General features: G+C 36.4%; 1 protein-coding gene and 1 long non-coding RNA gene across 3 annotated transcripts in view; one reads left to right on the top strand and one right to left on the bottom strand.

Annotated features, from left to right (window-relative positions):
* The window catches only part of CFAP299 (cilia and flagella associated protein 299), a 615,785-nt gene that overhangs the window by 246,869 nt on the left and 345,983 nt on the right, over positions 1-22,933 (top strand). The gene's annotated exons all lie outside the window — the stretch shown is intronic.
* On the bottom strand, positions 11,301-22,832 carry LOC116585261. Its single transcript, XR_004283523.1, has 3 exons — positions 22,822-22,832; positions 17,311-17,318; positions 11,301-11,407 (listed from the first exon to the last, which is right to left on the bottom strand). It is a non-coding gene; the product is annotated as an uncharacterized LOC116585261 (long non-coding RNA).

The following is a 22,933-nucleotide window of genomic DNA, read 5'->3' on the forward strand; positions in this document are numbered from 1 at the left end:
TCTTTTCTTCTCACTTTGGGTTTAATTTGCTCTTGTTTCTTAAGATGAAAGTTTAGGTTTTTTATTTGTGACTTATTTTCTAACATAGATTTTTAGAGCTATACTCTTGCTCTAAACACTGTTTTAGTTCCACCAGATGTTTTGGTATGTCATTTTTTTCATTTTCATGCGATTTATTTTTTACACAGTATAGATTACTTTCTGATTTCCCTTTTGATTTCTTTTTGACCCATGAATTATCTAAAATTTTTTAGTTTTCAAATAGTTGGACATTTTCTAGTTTCTAAGATTGCCTCATTCTTTGAGATTAATTTATTAATTTTGATTACCCATCCCTCTTATTCCTTTTCTGTCATGGTCTTATCATTTGAGATGAACAGGCTGAACAGCTACATCACGTTAGCTAATGTGCTTTCTCCCTAGTATTGTGTTCTTAAGTGATTTCTGAGGAGACTAGAATTTTTTGTTTTGTTCTGTTAGTTAACTTTCTGTTTCCTAAATTATTTCTGTGTCTTCCAGGGTAAATCTTTTTTTGTATGTATTTGTTGCAAGATTTTTCTCAAATGTCTAGTGATCCTTGGTTATTCATCCATATTTTTTAAAAAAGGGAAGATAAAAGTTGACTGTGAGCTCTGATAGGCTTTTCATTAACCTTTTCCAGGAAACAGAGACCTCCTTAAATGAAGAAGACTTTGCTGTGTGACACCAAGCACATGCTCTCAATCTCTTCAGGGGTTTAGTTTCTCTAAGTAGTAATCTTTAATCTTCTGTCTGGCTGTTTGAGGGGTATGGCTTTTGGGCTATTGATTAATTCTATCCATGCAGATGAAGTGTGTGTTTGATTGACCTTCTTGGCCCTACTTCTCACTCCTTGCCTTCTCTGCGACTGCAGTTTCTCAGAGCTGAGCTTCTCTGGGGGTTAGCTGATGAAGCTGATTTTCTTCTTGGCTGCAGTACTTTTCCTTCTCCTTGCCTCCCTTCTTCTTTTCTTCCTCCAGGAATAAGCTCAACTGTGCCGGCAGCTTTTTTGTTAATAATGCTAGGTATATACTTTTTTAATTTTTAGAGGACTTATTTGTTTATTTTTTAGAGAGAGCTGTGGTGGGGGGTCAGAGGGAGAGGGAGAAAGAGAGTCTTAGTCAGGCTCCACGTTCAGTGTGAGCCCAAGGCAGGGTTTGATCTCATGACACGTGAGATGATGACCTGAGCTGACCGAAATCAAGAGTCGGATGCTTAACTGACTGAGCTACCCAGGTGTCCCAGTGATGCTAGATATATTTTAATTCTCAATAATTACAGATCTTTATTTTTAAATTTTGTTAAAGATTTTATTTATTTGACAGAGAGATCACAAGTAGGCAGAGAGGCAGGCAGAGAGAGAGGAGGAAACAGGCTCCCCCGCTGAGCAGAGAGCCCCATCACAGGGCAGGATTCCAGGATGCTGAGGTCATGACCTGAGCTGAAGACATAGGCTTTAATCCACTGAGCCACCCAGGCGCCCCCGATCTTTATTTTTTTTAAAGCAGAATTTTGTCACTATATTCTTATTACCAAGAATCTAATGTTTGATGTAAGCATAATATGTTCATGTGTATGTGCAGTTTATATGTGTGTATATAAAAAGTTTGTTATTTATTAATGTCATTTTTGGTAAAGCAGATTTTTCCATATTTTAAAGATTTTTAGGAAAAACAGGAGAAGTAACATGTGTACCCAATGATAATAGGAACCCTTTGGGCACTATATTTGGGAGGGTTGTTTAATATTTTATATGTATTTGTTGCTTGGCAATAGATGCTATTTGAGAAGCCAGTACTAAGGTGACTTTTGGATGCAAATCCTTTTTGTACTTTATTGGATTGGGATAAAGACTGATCAAATAAAGTGACCTGTCAAGAATTTGAAACTAGTATGTCAAAATGAATATAAAATTCAATAAAGTGCTGTTGTTTGGGGGGTTTCTGTAGACCTAAGATACGGAACTGTCATTAAACAGATAATGCATACCACTTTGGCATCTGTAATCAGGTATGAAATAGTTAAGTTATCTACTAAGGGAAATTATGCGCACATTTTCTTATGTGTTTTCTGAGATGACGGAGTTCTCCAAGATTCTTGGAAAAATATTTGGGGAGGAAGAACATCGAGTTCCAAAATACTTTCTCCTTTGGGGGAAGTGGAGTTGGCAGGGTGTGAAATACTTAGCACTCTCTCTGTGGCCCCCGGGCAGGGGCCCATCCCACTTGCAGGTCTTCGTGTGATTCACCTGGATGAAATAGAATTGAGAAAATAAAAGATCTCATTTAAAAATAAGTCTCATTTTGTATTATTACATTTTTAGAGTCAAGAGAGGGAGAGAGGGAGTGAAATGGAAAGGAAGGAAGGACAGGTATAGTTAACACCGATTGCAGCACGGACCAGACCGTCTTATAATTGGAGAGAGCAGAGTTTATCTCTTAGCCTCTTTTCCAACTGGGAATTCCTTTTTCAGCTCTCTGGCAAATGACCATGCAGCCTCTGTTAAAATAGTTTAAATGTTTTCAGTGTTAGGTAGCTCATTTCTTTGTAGGTTATTTCTATTTCCGAGATTTCTGATAATTGACTGTGCTGGGAAAAACCTGCCTTCTTCCACTAACTCATCCTCTGGAGCAATATAAAATAATGCTGCTGCCACTCTGTGATTTTTGAAGATAGCTTTCATTTTTTTCCTTCTAAATTTTCTGAGTGTTTTGAAGTTAACTTTTAAAAATTTTTCAATCAGTATATAAGCTTTCATATTCTGAATTTCTTTTTTTTTTTTTAAAAGATTTTATTTATTTATTTGACAGAGAGAGATCACAATAGACAGAGAGGCAGGCAGAGAGAGAGAGAGAGAGAGAGAAGTAAGCAGGCTCCCTGCTGAGCAGAGAGCCCGATGCGGGACTCGATCCCAGGACCCTGAGATCATGACCTGAGCCGAAGGCAGCGGCTTAACCCACTGAGCCACCCAGGCGTCCCTCATATTCTGAATTTCTTTTTGATACTCCCCAATTTTCAATATCCCTTAAAACTTTTTAAAATCAAAGGATAGCATACAAAGAAGAATACACAACTCGTAAGTGAGCAGCCTCATAAATTACCATAAAGGGAACAAACCATTTGATGAATACTTCCAAATTGTAAAAAAAGAACATCATAGATAATCCAATAAGCCATGTTCCTGACCACTTAGTCACTACTTTCCTACTCCCAAACATAATCACTATTCTAATTTCTAACACCATAGAATAGTTTTGTCACTTTTGAAATTTGATATAAATAAAACCATATTGTCTGACTTCTTTAATGCAATATTTTAAGAGTCACTCATATTATTGTGTGTATTGTGGTAAATATTATTGCATTTCTGAGGTTTTCCATTGTATGATAACACAATTTATTTTTCAGTTTTACTATTTATGGAGAGTGGATTGTTTATAGTTTTGGGCTGCTCTGAATAATGGTGCTGTGAACATTCTCATACGTATCCTTATTTGGATATACACATGATTTTCCATTGGATATGTAGTTACAAGTAAAATTGTTAGGTCATAGTGTATGTTTTTGTTCAATGTTAGTAGATAATGCCACTTTCCAAAGTAAATTGAGCAACTTGTATTCCCAGTAACCATGTATGAGAGCCCCCATTGCTTCATAGTCTCATTAACATTTGGTATTTGAATTCTTGATTTTAGATATTTTAGTATGTGATATTATCTCATTGTGCCTTAAATTTGCTGATTACTGATGAGGCCTTCACATGTTCATTGGTCATTTGGATATCCTCTTTTGAGAAATGTCTAGTGAAGACTTTTGTCCATTTTTTTTTTACCATGTTTTTACCGTTTTAAAAATTAAGGTGTTTTCCATATATTCAGGATTAAAACTGTTTATATGGGAATATTTTATTTAGGAATATTTTCTCTAGCTCTACTTCAACATGATCTACTAAGGGAAGTTCCTAATTTTAATGTGGTACAATTTATTAGTTTTTTTTTTTCCCTTTATAGGTAGGGCTTTTTCTATGCTGTTAAACATATCAGCATAGAAGATATAGAAGATATGTTAAACATATCTTTGCTGTCGGTCCACCTGGTGGTTCAGTCAATTAAGCATCTCCCTTTGGCTCAGGTCCTGGGATTGAGTCCCGCATTGGGCTCCTTGCTCAGTGGGGAGCCTGCTTCTCCTCTGCCTTTGCTGCTCCCCCTGCTTGTGCTCTCTGTCTCTGTCTCTCTGATACATAAGTAAAATACTTTAAAAATATATTTAAAAAATTCTTTGCTGTCCCAAGATCACAAATATATACTCTTATGCTAACTTCTAGAAATTTTATTGTTTTATTATTTATATTTAGATGTATTTTTTTTTACCTACAATTTTTTGTGTTTGTGTGGTGTGAAGTAGAAATGAAATTCCACTTACTGCACAGCCTAGCAAAGATGTTAAGTAGGCATGGATATAAAAATTTGGACTTCAGAGTGGGAGTGTAAATCAAAGCTGAGATTTGGGGAGTGTTGAGTGTACAGATGGTCCTTAAAGCTATGAGATTGGATACTATTGCTGAATAAGTGAGCACAGGTTGAGAAGAACCTGAAGAGGGAGCCCACGGACACTCCACTATGGGACCCCAAACCAGAATCATTGCTTTGCTATATGACAGTGTAGGTAGAGTACAGTACACTAATACAGACCATAGTGTACTATAGATTTCTGTCATCTATGTTCTGCCTGTAGTGGTGTGTCCCATGATTGCATTGGCTTATGCCACAGTCAAGTCAGAATATAAATTAAATGGTAAACCGGAACCTCATCTTTTTAGTATGAATTATTAAGCCAAGCCCTTCATTCCACACTAAAGGAATTGGTTAGTTTGCTAGTAAAAGCAGCAATTTACATTTTTTCTTCAACATTCTGTGACGTTTTCATGTTACTCAGATCATTTGTCCTAGCTTCTCCCAATATTTTGGAATCTTCAATAATTAATTCAGCATGTTTGCTGTCTCTCTGTTGCATTCAATGTTTGTGGGTTTGATAAACAAGTGACAGCAAATTCTGGATATTATGGGACCATATCCAGAAGTCTCTGAGGGTGTGGGAGAGACCGACCTCCTTCAGCTGACATCGCTCCCAATTCCAAACTTTGTTCAAGAAAAGCTATTCAATTATATCTAACCTTCAGTCACCCAGGTCATATTTCCTGTTTTTCTAGGAGGAAATCTTGAAAAAAGACATCTTTCTTTGAATTCTCACTTCATACGGTCTTGAGGGGGGCACCTGATCCTGGAATCTTGCCCTCAATCTTGTCAGAAGAAATTACTTCCAATGTCCATTTATTTCACTTATGCAAAAAGGACTTTCCACAAAATGGTGTGATGCATGCCCAAAAGTCATACTTGGCCTCTAGCCAAGCTCAACTGTGTGAAAGCATAAACTTCGTGCACAGTAGTTTTTGTTTAGCGAAACTGAGAAAGGAAAGAATCTCTGAAGTACATGTTCATTTCAGTTGCGACATTTACGAAGCACTTATTTTATACAATGCACTGGTTTAGATGTTACAAAGGGCATAAAGAGAGTCGGGGATCCCAGCCAGCTTACCTTATATATGATCTCTAGGTCTGTCCCCTACATTGCTGTTGAATCCACATCTCTATAATCTCCATTTCCTTAATAACTTTTTCCCAAATCATATCCTGTGATTTTACGGTTTAAGACACCCCCCCCATAAGTTGTTGCAAGATGCTTTTCTAAGTTCTTCACTAGCAGTGAGTGATGATATTTGGCTTTTTACAGTCACGTGCCTAACGTTCATGTCCTGTGAACCACCTTTGGTTCTGTACTGTTGTAGGTAGAATTGGTAATCAGAGGTAAGAACACGGGGTCTCTTAGAGGGTAAGCCATAGAGTTAGTGGCCCAGAGGGGTCTAGGAAATGAATTTCCTTATCTCCGGTCCCGTTTTCTTTCACAGTCCAGAAAATGTGACTTTAAAATTACAGAGGTACTGAATTTCAGAACCCCTGTTAACAATGAATACAGACTCAAAACTCTCTTAGGTGCTCCTCATGATCACGTTATTATGAATTTCATACAGAATGAGGTACTGCTGCTCCTGATCTTGCAAGCTGCTACTGTTACACTCCCAGGAAGTCTTTGAGGTCTGAAACTTGTGTTTAGGTTGTAAGGGATCGTTTATTCCTGAAACATTTACAGTAGTGCTTTTATAAGGCATGCAACCCAATCATAATATGTGCCTTTAGCAATGAAGGAATGAACGTTGTTGATTATCAGTAGGAAACTTGGATGTTATACACTTGAAATTGTGATACAAAACAAAACAAAAAGCTAAAGATTACCAGATCTCAAAGGGAAAAATTAGTAATCCATGAATAATAAACAGAGAAAATATTTTCGAAAGACAGGGTGTCAAATACCTCTGAGATTAGTTTAACGTATGTGATCTGCACTTATATATAGCAGATTACCTAAATTCAGACTGACCTTGGCCACTGTGGTGGGTAATATTTTTGAAAGAATGAGCTGTATTAAAAAGTTTCTGCAATGTATTAGGCACAAATATGCTTTCCTTCCACGTTAGGCATGCAGAACTTTTTCCCACCTGTTTGTTTTTCCTTAAACAAACATATTATCTGATATAACTAGTCCAAAGAAAATTTTCTCTTCCTCTACATGAATGAACTCCCCTCTTACCCTTTTGCTAAATCCTGGAGCTCTGATGTAGTTCTTATATTACATCCATGTCACTTCTTGGAATTGCTTCAATAGCATATTACCCCGAATTATTTTCAAACATTTAATCACCTTCTGTTTAAGTCTGTTTTCTCCTTTGACAGTGTAAATTATTTTCCAAATACAGTGTATGATAATACAGAGTAGACTCCCTGTGCTATTAGGAGGCTTGAAATGAGAAACGAACTTGTCTCAAAGTCCGTATAGCTGTAAAACATGGCAAAATTAACAATGTTTCATCAAGTCTCTACTGTGGTTTTCATACCAGTTGTTGCATATTGTGGTTGTCTTTTCACCACTGAAAAATTCCATTTTTAAAGTGGAAATCTCCCAAAGAACTGGTTCTGGGTATCCAAAATATATGGAGGAGGTATCTAATAAATTTAGATTTAATCTGTGGTGAAGATAGTAGGCTCTGGAGTGAGATTTTTAGATTCATGGTTGAGCTCTGATATTTACCAGCTGGAGCACTTTGGGAAAACAGTACATGCTTCCTGAGCCTCAGTTTCCCAGGCTGTGGAATGAGGCTGACAATGGCTCCCGCGCGTTGACTTATGGAAGGCTTTACATGAGATGGAGTATGTGACTGTGCTGTCTGTACTTAGTGAGTGTTTAATAAATATTAATCATTTCCAAGACTTACACATGGGAGGGTTATAGAAAGTTGCAGCCTTTTCAGATGGCTGATGAGAAGAAACTAGGAGAAACTTAAAATGTTATATTATTTTTAGTGTATGTATGATCAAATTGAGACTCAAAGAGGTGAAGCTTATTATAACCATCCCACTAACCAAAAAATATGTGTAAATCATAAATCAATTTAAGCCTCTAACCTCAGCATTTTCTCATATGGCATTATTTGATGTGGAAAATTTGTGCTACTATGATTTATTTTTGCCTAAATTTTAAGTTTACTTAGTTTGGATAGTTACTAAAATTTTTCATTGGATGAATTTTTCATGATAGGAAACATACCATGTTTTGTGCATTTGAAGTGTAAGTGGTGTGAATAAATAATAAATAATGTTGGCATTTGAAGACATCATGTATGACTTCTCTGTTCCTCAGTTAAACTTGGAACTGATTGAGAGAATATTCTAAAGTGAGACAGTATGAGAAATGTATGGTGAATAACATAACATAGTAAGAAAAGAAAGAAAACGACATTGATTCTCAAGTAGAGAAGTATGTACCAGATCAGTGGAGTAGGAGGAGACAAACGGGCTTGCCGTCACTGTCTTCCTTCTCCAGGAGAGAATTTGGAACAGTCAGCCTACAGGAAGCTCCATTCTGTGGAGAGGACTTTTGTACCACTCCTAGCTCCGCAGAGTCCTGAAGTAAATAAATAAAACATATAAACATGGAAAGGAAGAGTCCAAGGGTTCAGTAGTGGACAATGATGTCATTTCTTCTAAAGTTCAGGAGAACTAAGTGAAAAATCAGTACAACTACTGAGAAATTTTTTTCTGGAGATCAAATATCAGATTTTTGCCTTATGCCAGAGAATTCCAGGATAAAAGTTTAAATATAAAAAACAATCAACCATTTGATTTAGGTTGAGGGGAGACAATCCTGTAGCCCTGGTAGCTAGTCTCTTTCTGTTTCAGTTGCTTCACAGAGAGCTGGCTTAGCAGTCTGAGTTAGTTCAACAGAACAGTTCCCGGGGCCCAGAGGCTCCCCCTTTCCAACAAGGCCAGTCTCTGATAAGGTGGTCTTCACTGTTAGAGATCACATAGGTTTCCCTTCCCTGAGACTCACGAATCCATGAAGTATTGCTGACTCACATTCCCTGTCTGCTGGAATGTTAGCCATGTGCACATAGACCTGAGCTGTGGACACTGAGAGTGGAGAGTTGGAGAGGGGCTGTGCTCTTCTGCTTAACAGCTTCCCCTTGACAACCCCCATTTCTGTCTGCACTGTGGAGTGCTGGTGGCACGTGCCCATAACCTCTGTGCTCACAAAGGTATAAGCAAATGTTTATAAGCTGCTTTAGAATAAAGAAGATCTGTAAGAGTGACACGGATGCCAGCAATGTTGAAGGCAAGGAATTATCAAATTGAGTAAAAAGGCTTTAGTATGTTGGAAGTCCCAATATTAAAAATGAGGATATAAAAGGACAAATGTGAAAATTGCATGTAGTGTATTTTACATATCAATTTTAAAAAGTCCTGTTCTTAATAGCAAATTTGGGAATTCCTTTGTGTATTTTACATGCCACTTCTTCCTTATGCATTCTTCTGTCCGTGGACACTGGGGCTGCTTCCGTAACGTAATTCCATAAATTGTAAATAATGCTGCAATGAACATAGGAGTGGATTTAGCACTTTGAATTAGTTGTTTTCATATTCTTGGGTTAAATATCCAGCAGAGCGATTGCTAGATCATAGGTAATTATATTTTTAATTTTTTAAAGAGCTTTCATACTTTTTTTCACAATAGCTGCACCAGTTTGCCTTCCCACCAAAAGTACAGGAGGGCTCGTTATTGTCCACATCCTGGCCAATGCTTGTTTCTTGTGTTTTTGATGTTAGATGTTTGGATAGGTGTGAGTTGGTATCTCATTGTGGCTTTGATTTGCATTTCCCTGATGATGAGTCATGTCTTTTCATGTGTCTGTTGGCCATCTGTGTGTCTTCTTTTGAGAAAGATCTGTTCATCTCTTCTGTTTATTTTTTAATTGGATTGCTTGTTTTTTTGGTATTGAGTTGTATACTTCTTAGTATTTTTGGATACTAACCCTTTATCAGATATGACATTTACAAATCTTCTCCCATTCGGTAGGTGTCTTTCGGTATTATTGATTGTTTCCTTTGCTGTGCAGAAGCTTTTTATTTTGATGTAGTCCTAATAGTTTATTTTTGCTTCTGTTCTCTTCGCTTCAAGAGACTTATCTAGAAAAATGTTGCTACCACTGGTGTCAGAGAAATGGCTGCCTGTGCTCTCTTCTAGGATTTTAATGGTTCCAGGTCTCACATTTAGGTCCTATTCCATTTTGAGCTTATTTTTGTGTGTGGCATAAGAAAGTGGTCCAGTTTCATTCATTGCATGTAGCCGTCCAGTTTTCCCAGCATCATTTGTTGAAGAGACTTTCCTTTTCCCACTGTATGTTCTTGGCTCCTTTCTCAAAGATTAATTGACCATATAACTATGGGTTTATTTCTGGGTTTTCTAATCTGTTCCATTGATCTCTGTGTCTGTTTTCACACCAGTACCATACTGTTTTGATTACTTCAGCTTTGCGGTATAGCTTGGAGTCTGGGATTGCAATACCTACAGTTTTGTTCTTATTTTTCAAGATTGCTTTGGCTATTCAGAGTGTTTTGTTGGTTCCATTCAAATTTCAGGATTATTAGTTCTAGCTCTGTGAAAAATGCATCGGTGTTTTGATAAGATTATATTGAATTTGTAGATTGCTTTGGGTAGTATGGACATTTTAGCAATATTTGTTCTTTTAATATATTAGCATGGAATATCTTTCCATTTTTTGGTGTCATTTTCTGTTTCTTTCTTCAGTGTTTTATAGTTTTCATAATATAGGTCATTCACTCCCTTTGTTCAGTTTTCTCTAGGTATTATTTCTGGTGTACTTGTAAATAAGACTATGCTCTTAATTCTCTTTCTGCTGCTTCATTATTAGTGTATAGAAATGCAACAGGTTTTTGTATATTGATTTTGTATCTATGACCTCACTGAATTTATTAATTCTGGTAGTTTTTTAGTGCAGTCTTTAAGGTTTTCTGTATATAGTATCATGTCATCTGCAAATAATAAAAGTTTCACTTCCTTGCCAATTTTGATGCCTTTTATTTCTTTTTCTTTTCTTCTGTGGCTAGGACTTCCAGTATTGTGTTGAATAAAAGTGATAAGCGTGGACATCCTTGCTTTGTTCCTGATCTTAGGGGAAAAACTCTTTTAAGTTTTTCACCATTGACTATGATGTTACTCTGGGTTTTTCATATATGGCCTTTATTATGTTAAGGTATGTTTTCTCTGAACCTATTTTATTGAATGTTTTAATTATGAGTGGATATTATCTTTTGTCATGCTCTTTCTGCATGTATTGAAATGATTTTTTTTGACCCTCCCTTTTGTTGATGTGATGTATCATGTTGACTGATTAGTGAATATTGAACCAGCCTTTCGTCTGGGGAAAAATTCCATTCGATCATGGTGAATCATTTATTTTTTTCCATGTATTGTTGGATTTGGTTTGCTAATGTTTTGTTGAAGATTTTTACATCTATGTTTGTCAGAGATATTGGCCTATAGTTCTCTTTTGTGGTAGTGTCATTATCTGATTTTTGGCATTAGGGTGATTCTGGACTCATAAAATGAATTTGGAAGCTCTCCTTCATCTTGTATTCATTGGAATAGTTTGAAAAGAAGGTATGAACTCTTCTTTAAATATTTGGTATAATTCATGTGCAGAACTATGAACTCCTGGATGGGAATTTTGTTTTTTGGGAGGGTTTTTAAAAAATTAATTCATTTTTTAAAAATTTATTACTGATTCAGCTGCTTTGCTGGCAATTAGTCTATTCAAATTTTCCTTTCTTCCTGATTCTGTTTTAGGAGGTTGTATGTTTCTAGGAATGTATCCATTTCTCCTAGGTTGTCCAATGTGTTGGCATGTAAGTTTTCATATCTTTTTATAATTCTTTGTTTTTCTGTGGCATTGGTTGTTATTTCTCCTCTTTCATTTCTGATTTTGTTTATTTATACCCCCCCAACACACACAACTTTTTTTTTTTTTTCCTTTGGGTAACTCTGGCTAAAAGTTATCAATTTTATTGATCTCTTCAAAGAACCAGCTCCTGGTTTCATTGATCTGTTCTTTTGGATTTTGTTTTGTTTTGTTTGCTTTAGTTTCTTTTTTGTTTATTTCTGCAGTAATCTTTATTATTTTTTTCCTTCTAACCAGTTTGGGGTTTTGTTTGTTCTTTTTCTAGCTTCTTTAGGTGTGAGGTTAGATTGTTTATCTGATATTTTTCTTGTTTCTTGAGGTACACCTGTATTGCTATAAACTTCCCTCTTAAAATTGCTTTTATTGTATCCCAATGATTTTGGACCATTTTGTTTTCATTTTCATTTGGCTCCATGTATTTTTTTATTTCCTCTTTGATTTCTTGGTTGACTTACATTGTTTAGTTGCATGTTATTTAACTTCCATGTACTTGTGTTCCTTCTAGATTTTTTCTTGTGCTTGATTTCTATTTCATAGTGTTGTGGTAGGAAAAATTGCATGGTGTGACAGTCTTTTTTAATTTGTTGAGACTTGTTTTATGGCCTAATATGGGATCTTTTTTGGAATACGTTCTATGTGTACTTGAAAAGAATGTGTAGTCTGCTGTTTTAGGATGGAATGTGTTTCCACCCTAAGTATATCTTTAGATCCATCTGGTCCAATGTGTCATTAAAAGCCACTGTTTCCTTATTGATTTTCTGTTTGGATGATCTGTGCATCCATGTAAGTGGGGTGTTAATATCCCCTACTAATATTGTATTACTATTGATTAATTCCTTTATGTTTGCTATTAGCTGCTTTATATATGTGAGTGCTCCCATGTTGGGTGCCTATTTACAACTGTTATCACTTCTTATTGGATTGTCTGTTATTATCATATAGTGTCCTTCTTTGTCCCTTGTTACAGTCCTTGTTTTTAAGTCTATTTTGGCTGTTATAAGTATCAGTACCTTGACTTTCTTTTTGCATCCATTTGCATGATAAATGCTTTTCCATCTCTTTACTTTCAATCTGTGTGTGTCTGAAATGAGTCCCTTGTAGGAAGTTTATAGATGAATCTTGCTTTCTTTTTTTTATCCATTGTCACCCGATGTCTTTTGATTAGAGCATCCATTTACATTCAGTGTAATTACTGGTAGGTCTGTACTAATTGTCATTTTTTTAAATTTGTTTTATGGTTGTTTTTGTATTTTTCTGTTTTCCATTCTCCTCTTATTCTCTACTTTCATGGTTTGCTGGTTTTCTTTAGTGATATACTTGAATTCCTTTCTTTATGTTTTGATTTTATTGGTGGCATTCTGTGCCATCTCAATCTGGATTTCTCTTTCTTTCCTCAGATTTGGAAAGTTTTCGGCTCTTTTTTTCTTCAAAGAAATAGTCTGCCCTATATTCTCTCTCCTCTCTTTTTGGGATCCTTATAATGTGCACATCATTACACTTCGTGGTCCATTCTTCTGCTTTCTTCAGCCTATATTTATTCCCCAGTGTATTTTTAATTCATTCATTTATTGAGTTTATTTCTGATTGCTTTTTAAATAGATTTTATTTATTTATTTGACACAGAGAGAAAGAAAACATGAGCAGGGAGTGGGGCGAGTGGCAGAGGGTGAAGAAAAAGCAGGTTCCCCACCAAGCAGGGAACCCAATGTGGGGCATGATCCCAGAACCGTGGGATCGTGATTTGAGCTGAAGGTAGATGCCTAACCAACTGAGCCACCAGGCACCCCCATTTCTGATTGTTTTGTTGTTGTTGTTGTTGTTGTTTTCTGTCTCTTTGTTGAGGATTTCACTGAGGTCTTCCATTTTTTTCTCAAGTTCACTGAATATTTTTATGACCATTACTGTAAATTCTGCTTCAGGCATATTACTTATTTATGTTTCATGTAGCTATCTTGCTGTGATTTTGTCCTGTTCTTTCCTTTGGTACATACTCCTCTTTCTCCTCATTTTGTTTAGCTCTCTGTTTGTTTCTTTGTGTTAGGAAAGTCAGTCATGTACCCTGCTCTTGAAAGTAGTGGCCTTATCAAGAAGAAATCCTATACTGCCCTGCATTGCAGTGTCCCCTGCTCACCAGAACCTGACACTTCAGGGGTGCCTCCTGTGTGTCTTGCTTGCAGCTACTGTTATGGCTAAGCCTCTTCTGCCTTCAGTCCAGTCATCGGTAATGGCTCTTTTTGTCTGTTATGGGCAGGGTTTGATCCCTGTGTTTTTAGTGTGCCAGTCTGGGATTACTTTGGCTTGAATTGAGTCAGACCAGGCATTTTCCAGAAATACAGTAACCCTGAACTACAGGGAGCTTTCCCTATGTTGTTTCCTGAGAAGATTTCAGTACTAAGCAGAGCCTGTAGTCAGACCCCCATCCCACTGCTAAGACCAAGTCAGACTGGTTTGTGTGGTTATCTTCCCCTCACCCTAAGGCCAGAGTCACTTTGGAGTGGTACTGTTCCCTGTTGGTGCTGCTGGCACACTTCCAGGCTTGTAGCTGTGTTTAGGTGGGCTCTAGCCAAGGGTGTGTTGGAGGGGGCAAGTCTACAGAAGAGGACACTATGCGAGCATGGTTCTCACAGGTCTCTGTGGGAGGGGACTTTGAGCAGCTTTAGAAAACTTCTGATGCTGGTCAGTCCACAGGAAACTGTGATGGGGCACACTGTGCCAGCAGGGCTCATGTCAGTTCACTGTGGGAGGAGACCTGCAGCCATCAGGGAAACCTTCTGCCCAGGCTATGATGGAAGGGACATATCCATATCCATAGAAGAGCAGTGGGGCAGGGAGAATTGTTAGCAAGCTAGGTGGAGAGTGTGTTATACTGGTTCCCTAAGGAGTCTGTGTATCTAGGCTAGGGACAAGGGAGGGAAATGGTGTCTGCCATTTCTTTTGTTCTTGGAGAAGTCTCCCGGAGATCCTTCCCACTCTAGCATAGCTCTGAGATTAGTAAAGGAATCTTGGTCCTGTATGCATTTTTCAAACTGCTACTTCTATGCTATATTTTCATGTATCTATTTGTCCTATTGTCTTTTTAAGGGCATGGACTCAGTTCCCCACCACCTTCCTGGCTCTCCCAGAGCTGAGCCCACTATTTTTAAATTCTAGGTGTTAAGTCCCACTTATTGTGGTTGGCCCCTCTTGTTTTGAAAGCCAGATGTTGTGGGGATTTTTCTTTTCAGTACAGGCTCCTGTGACTGGGGTGCCTGGTATGGCATCTGCTCTTCTTTCTTTTCTGAACCTGAAGCATCCCTCCCTCCCATAGATAGTTCTATGATTTGTTTAGCTCTGTACCTGTCTCTGCCCTTTATGTCCTCTTCTGTGTGTCTTCTTCTCTGCATTTAGCTGTGGAGAGTCTGTTCTTTGGATCATTTTCTGGGTTATTTATACTGATGTGGTTTTTATCTAGTTGTATCCATAGGATGAGGTGAGCTTAGGGACCTCATACTCCATCATCTTCACTGGAAGTCTCAGTGCATTGCTTTTTAATTTAGAAAGAATTGAGAGCACCCTAAATTTCAACAGTTGAGAGTTGCTTAAATAATGAATCAGTTATATGATGGGATATTATATAACTACTGATGAAGTTTCAGGAAAATACACAATGGCTTAAAAATGCTATCAAAACGTAATGAAAGAATAAAAAGCCCTGTCTGTCTTGTTATATTACCTGGAAAGGCTATTCACAAAAGTCTGATTATCTCCAGGTGGTGGAATTATGGGGACTTAATTTTGTGCTTTTTACCCCCCACATTTATTGCTGTGTTACTTGCTGTGGTCACAAAACTAAAATGATCACTGCAAAAGGAGCATGTGTATAAAATTACAAGAATTTAGAGATTTAAACCAAGGGTTTTACTTGTTGAAATTATTGTCCTCATTCTCAGCAGACTTCATTCCCCTAAGGGTTTGTCCTAGACAAGTGAGGACTCAATCTAAAGAAAAATTTCTGGTGTCAGACACATGATCTAAAAAGGGCTTATATTTCAAAAGATGGATTTTTGTAGGGAAGAAATATCATTTGGTGTCAAAGGCTAAAAGCTTGAGGGACTCAGGGCATAGGTAGAGATTGATAAAGTGGAGGTAAATGCAAGCTGATGTACTTTTTCCTGCCCAATAATACAACAAAAGTTTGGCCAGCTGACAGTAAGAGAATTGCAAGTGAATTTGACTAGTCAACACAGCTGGGTCCCTTGGAAACGGTCCAGTGCCCCACCCTCTGGCACAGCTTGACATATGTCAATAGCAAGTTAAGAAGATTGAAACTCAATACGTGTTTTAGGAAATTCTAGAGTAAAAGGATCTTTACCTAGCTTCCCAAAGTATGACCTGGGTTGTCAGCCTCGTGGAAATGCTTCTTGTCCAGTATGTTACGGGGTAGCAGCAAAGAGTAGATGGGGGGCTTGGCGAGGTGGTATGAGGGCAGACTCTGAAGACTTAAAGGGCTCTTTAATTCATCACCTGGAGGAAACAATGAGCTAGGTGGGATTGGCAACTGGAAAGCAAAGAGGAACACGCACGTTTCAAGGTGAAGGCAAGGAGAACATTCACGAAAGCAAAGTATGAATTGTACAAAAGTATGCATTGTTTTTCACATAGAAAGGCCGGATGGATAGATGTCGATGACTTTGGTCTGGATACCTGTCCCCTGAGGTCTCACCAGTGATATCAGAAGGAAAATTCTCACCCTAGAAAGGTTAGAAGGAGAATGAGGAGGAAGAGAATTCTGAGTCAGAGAAAATATTTTCAAACCAGAAAAAAAAAAAAAACCTGCATTTATTTTGCCTTGGTCAGATCACATGTTTTGCCACCAGTAAAAATGGGGACTCATAAGGTAAATTAAGTTCAGTTATAGAGAAGATTTTTAAAAGCTATGTTTTTCATGTCTGAGTCATAAAATTCATACCTCAATTAAAAGAGACATGTTTGTCTGTAATTCTACTTGAGGTCATGTTAAAATAATTTATGCATATTTTAGAAAGCAAGAGTCAGATGATTTTCATTGAGGAGGTACTTCTCTGCAAATATATTTTCTATTGAACATTTACTTTTCAACTACATGTTTAATAAGCATGTCTGTGACTTTATTTTCCAAAGGTGGCCTAAAGGGAGGAGAAGGAAAATACCAAAATGATTTTCCTAAAGTGTTTTCCTAATAATCGTTTTTCCTTAAACATAAAGGAAGTTACACTAATACATCTTACTCTGAATACAGACTGGAACACTGAAAAGCTAGATTGTATAGCCAACAGGAAATGACATTATGAATATTCTTACTGACATTACTACATCACCTCTTAAGTGAAAGAAATAGAAACAAACGCCAGGAATGTGTTTTCAAGAATGAGATATTTACTCGTGGTGTTTTATTCTGGCTCTACATACATTGCAAATGAAAAGAGGATAATTATTTTTATAAAAAATGGTGTGTATCATTTAGCTTCTTTTTTTTTTCTTTTTTGGATCTTTTTATTTAGAAATAATTTCAAACTAAAAAAAAACAAACAAACAAAAAACAAAAAACCAGACAAAAGAATAATACTGAGAACACCTGTGTGCCCTTTACCCAATTCCCGTATTGTTAGCTCTCTTTGTGAATGGCACTTTTCCAAACCTTCAGCGTCCTGAGGGCCGGAACAAAAGCTAGGCTGCATTGTTTTGTGTTTCATAGGCAACATCCCTGTTTACCATGGTTTTCAGGGAAGAGCAGCTTCTGCTAGTCCACAGAAGTCCCCTTAAGGCAGTGGGGGGCCAGATCATCTTTTGTAATCCTAAGAAGGGCCACTCTGCTTGTTGAAAAAAGAGTCAAGGAAGCTCCCAACTATTCTAGCTAATGAATAACCCAAAAAGTGATAAACAAATGAATATGTAAGCAAATAAATAAGCCTTCTTAATGGTATATATTTCAAAAGTGGGAGTTTCATTCTTTAACCTCATTGTTTCTTCTGCAACTAACAGTATCTTAACTTTCCAAAACTATATATAATATATATGTTAATATATGATATATAGCCATTGATACAGTTATAGGTATAAAATTATAGAGAGATGTAGAAGTATAAGTACAACTGTAAACAGAATTACAGGTTTAAAATGCATTTCCATGTTTTTTACCTATTGGGATTTATACTATACACACCCTTGGGTGGCTTGCACTTTCCACTAACAGTGTACCAGATCTAGCTTGTGGCAGTAATTCACGTAGCTCTGCCTCAGCCTTTCAAAAGTAACATAATATTGTACTATGGATATGCCATAATCGTTTAACCCATATCCTAAATATTTTTTTCCGTTTTTCCCTTTTGCTATTATAAAAGTTATAAACAAACATTTGTTGTGTATATCCATGTCTTATCTGAGGTGTCCTATAAAATTTCTAGCGGGGTTATTTGTGCATGTAAACTGGGATAGTGATTGTTAAATTATAATCCGAGTTTGAAACTTCTTGTCTTTGGCACATAGTGTATTCAGTAAATGTTTGTAGGAGGAGGAAGGAAAGGAGAAAGGAAAAAGGGGAGGAAATCAGGCAGGCCGATTTTGGGGGACAGTTTCCTTTACGAAGGTGAGGGAACACTGTTGTTCAGTGTGGATTGTGGTTACCTTTACTTACCAATTTTCTATTGTGCTTCTAAATCTTTTTACTTCTGTACTTTTTAAAAAAACTTATATTTATTTATATTTATATTTTATTTTTATTTATTTATATCATTTATTTATTTTTTATTTATTTCTGTACTTTTAACAACATTATGAGCTTTTTGTATCTTTCAGAGGCCAGCTTGAATGGTGTAGAAGTTTATAACAAATATCAGAAAGAATATAACAAATAGTATGTTAAATGTTTTATCATCTGGTTCTGTCATACCATCAATTTTTTTTAATCAGACTTGCGTTTTTTTTTTTTTTTTTTTTTCCGGCTGACTGTCCCCTCAGATAGATAATAAGCAGGGAGAACCATAAGGATAGAGACCAGTCTGTCTGATTTGTCAGTGCATTCTTTACACAGATGTCTGGGTGCTCAGCATTTGTTAAAAACAAAATGTAGAAGGACAGAATTAGAGAGAGTGTGACAGAGAGAGATAGAAAAACAGACCTAGAGAAAGGTAGAGGAAGACAGTCAGAGGGACAGAGATAGAGATAGAAAGTAAGAAAGAGAAGGAGGGATGATGGAGAGAGGGGAGGAGGGCACGGACAAGAAGGTCAGAGCTGTAAATGTAGGAGATACTCGTAAAAATGAATGGTGAGAAAGAAAAAAAGCACCAAGCTACAAGAATCTCAGTATTTTCTGAGTTCGAATCAGGGAGACATTGGATCGTTTCCCAGAAGACCAAAGTTGACATGCATAGCTTTGCCTCTGAGAATAGGGTAAAAGCTATGGGGGTCCAGCATAAGGATTATTTCGAGGGCTTGTCTTGTAATTTAAGTTGTGCAAAGAGAACTGAGCCAGTAAAGGTGAAATACCTACTTTCTATTACCTGATTCTGTGGGAATGGAAATGTAATTACAGCCACGAATCCATCACAGTGAGGGAAGCTTGGAAATTGCACTGGACCCGGAACCCATGTAATGTAATGACGTAAAAGCTTTATGAACTAGTTTTGCTTAATTTTATTTTAGATTAGAGTGTAATGTAGTGGAGACATTTATAAAACATTTTCTAGCTAAAATTTCTGTTTGATCCTATTACATTATAACTATCTTTATATTTCTATATGCATATATATATATATTTGTACACACATATACATCATACATATGTTTACATAATTACAGTGTATGGAGACACTCACATTAAAGAAATAAACAACTTTAAATTGTATGATTCACAAATGTTGTTAGACCTAAATAATTAGGAAATAGATTATTCAATTAATAAGCGTCTTGCTGCTTCTTGTTGGGCCATGTGTCTCTCCTCACCATCAACATTAGAAAGTGAGCTCATGGAAGGAAAAGAAATCAAATATTTAAATAACTAATAGCAGGTTTATGTTTTTGTTCATTTTACTTTATCAGTATTCTCATACTTATACTCATGTGTCTAGATATTTATGCTTAACTGATGACTGATTCCAGTAATATCAGAGAATAAGATTCAAATTATACTTTAGTAGGAGGATTTGTTAACATGGAACATGATGCCTCACTTGGAGCTCCTCTCAATTTTTTGGAGTTAAATCAACAGGAGTTTGTGCAGTTCATACCTTGAAGAAGCAACTGGCAGAGAGTAGTACTCATGGAAGTTTCCTTTACAAGTTAGGAAAACATTTTGGCTTCATCCTACAAATACTGCACTCCAAGGCCTATTGCTACTGTTTTTCAAATTACTCACTGGCTTGATGAATGGCAGTTACAAGTAGAGCTTTTATTGCAATGTACAGATGTTGATATTTTCCACAATTTTCTTGGACTAAATGGAAGGCTTTCATATTGAAAAAATTCATTTTGGGCATAATAAAAGAACTTAGATTTCTGCTTTTTGAGGATCCATACAACTCCTACATTTTTATTCTTATTTTTAAAAGAAGATTTATTTAAAGAACCTGTCTTCCTTGGCATTGATAAAAAGCAGATGTTAACTAATGGGATGAGGCCAGGGGGTAATGAGAGTTTGAAATAGAATAATCATTTTAGAAGTCAGAAATGGGTTAGAATTTCTACAGAAAACTGGATAAAGCTAATGGTATTTGTGGATGTGTGTGTGTGTGTGTGTGTGTGTGGATGTGTGTGTGAAGAGGGAGAGAGAGAGGATGATGAAAAGGAGAGAGAAAAAGGAAATATTGGGTGAAAATGATTCATGATAAAATTCAATTCTCAAATGACTTGGGATTTACCCACATTTAAAATTTATTTTAATCATGTATTTGAAGTTCACATACTGTGCGAGACTTTTAAATCAGGCTTATAACTCAATATAAAGAAATGTATGGGTGAATTTCCTAGAAAAGTTTCCAAGGGCTTTTAAAATACATATATTTGTTTTTAGGATACATATATTTGCTATTCAAGTTCCTTACAATGTCCAGAAGTTTAGGTTATGTTAGGGGAAAAAAAAATTTTACATTATTTTAAATAATGTGACTTTGTAAATAAATAGGACCCTTGCCTCATGTAATTATTCACACTGGTGAAACATTACTGTGAAATCAGAATGATATCCACAGCTATCAAAGTACTGTTTTCTGTGATCTCATTTAACTGTGTTAAGGAATATTAAGAAAATTGTTATTCTGTTTATGAAAATATTTCCAAGGTCAGGAAACTATGTGGTGAGAGTAAAAAATTATTTTGGAAAATATCCTTTTAGAAATGTTTTACAGTTTGGTTTATAGGGCTTATTTACTAAAGTATGAAGATTATCAATTTTCTCAATGTTGGATTATTTCAACAGACTATTTCCTTAATATTAGATTACTTTTAAGTAATCCAGAGTAATGAATGCTAATTTTATTTTTATATCTTGTTTATTTTTGAAGTGGGTCAAAGTAATAATGAAATCTACAATAGTATTTTTGGAGCAGTTTTAGTTTCATAGAAAAATGAACGAGAAACCATAGAGGTTTCCATATACCTCCTGCCTCCCCCCGCATGTACAGCCTTGCCATTATCACATCCCCAACCAGAGCAGTGTATGTGTTATAAGTGATGAGCCTCATCGACACATCATAATCACCCAAAATCCAGAGTTTTGCAATCCATTCGCTCTTGGCATTGTACATTCTATGGATTTGGACAAATAGGTAAGGACACGTATCTCTTAGTATAGTATCATACAGAGGAGTATTTTCGCTACCCCCCAATCCCCCGTGTTATGCCTATTCATCCATTTCCTGTAATCTCTGGCAACCTCTGATCTTTTTACTGTTTCCATAGTTTTGCCTTTTACAGACTGTCATGTAGTTAGAATATAGTCATATAGTCATTTAGTATGTAGCCTTTTCAGAGTGGCTTTTTTCACTTAATAATACACATTTAATTTACCTCCCTATCTTTCCATGGCTTGATAGCTCATCCTTTTGAGTTCTGAATATTCCATTGTATGGATGTTCCATAATTTATTTACCTGCTCACCTGTAGAAGGACATCTTGGTTGCTTCCACGTTTTGGCAGTTAGGAATAAAGCACATCTGTGTGCGGGTTTTGTGTTGACATAAGTTTTCAGGTAAACATCAAGGTAAATGTCAAGCAGTACTGTAATGTTTTTTTCATGATGCAATTAATTTTGTGATTTTTCTTTTTTTTTTAATTTGGCATTTGTAGAGTTTTTTTTTTTTTAATAATTTCTATTTTATGTGTAGGAGTATAGTTTGGTCACTTTCCAATGACACCTAGCTTGTCTTATATTTGCATGTTTAGATGCTACATTCTGAGTTTTTGTGTTCCTGTACCTACTAATGGATTTTGTCTGGTAAAATAACTTTGCTTAAATAGTCCATAAATGGCCCTCAAAATGACAAAGTGAAAAGAAGACAAAAATTCTAAGCTGTGTTTGAACAAATTCAAATGCATATGGGTAGTCAGTCCCTCTGTTGGTCGTATGTGGGCACCATTTTGCCCATGGAAAATTTCTGAAGAGTTTAAAAAGGCTGAATAATACTCTTTAGTGTCTATGGATTTTCAGACAGTTTGTGAACTTATTTAATCTTTATAGTTTATCAGGTAGTTCTAAGTAATTTATTAATTGAAGAGATTCTGGTTTCCCTTTACAGCCCTTCTTTCTGATCACATTAAGAAATTATTTAATAGATGCACTAATAAAAATAAATAATACCAGTGGGGCTTGGAGGGAAATGAGAGTCTGGTTTCTGTTCATAGAAGACATTACCCTGATTTCACTGTAGTGAATAGGTAGCGCTGAAGTTTCCCCTCAGTTTCCCCAACTGGACATAGTACTGAAGTGGTGAAAAGATGCACATCTGAGGAAAAAAGAGCAACATTTTCCCTAGATTTATTGAGGTACAGTTGACAAATAAAAATGGTATATATTTAAGGTGTACAGTGTGATGATTTGATACAATATACACTGTGGAATGATTACGGCAGTGAGCTAACTGACCAAGTAGTGAACCTGTCCATCATTTCAGTTACCTTTCGTGGTGTATGAGAATATAACATGACTCTCCACAGGGTTCAAGTATACAACACAGTATTACCAGCTGCGGTTACCAGGCATTGAAACCCCAGAAGCGATTCATCTGATAACTGAGTTTGTGCCTTGTGCCCTTGCCCACCTTTCCATCTCCCCTACCCCCAGCTCGTGGCAGCCACCATTCACTCTCTGCTTCTATGAGTCTGATTATTTTAAGATGCCACATATAAGTGAGATCAGGCAGTACTTGTCTTTCTGTGTCTGCCTGATGTCGTTCAGCTTATGTAGCGTCCTTGAGATTCACTCATATTGTCACAAATGACATGATTTTCTTTTTTAATGGATGAATGACATCCCAT

The sequence above is a fragment of the Mustela erminea genome, chromosome 2, assembly GCF_009829155.1.
Source record: "Mustela erminea isolate mMusErm1 chromosome 2, mMusErm1.Pri, whole genome shotgun sequence".
Classification (NCBI taxonomy): Eukaryota; Metazoa; Chordata; class Mammalia; order Carnivora; family Mustelidae; genus Mustela; species Mustela erminea.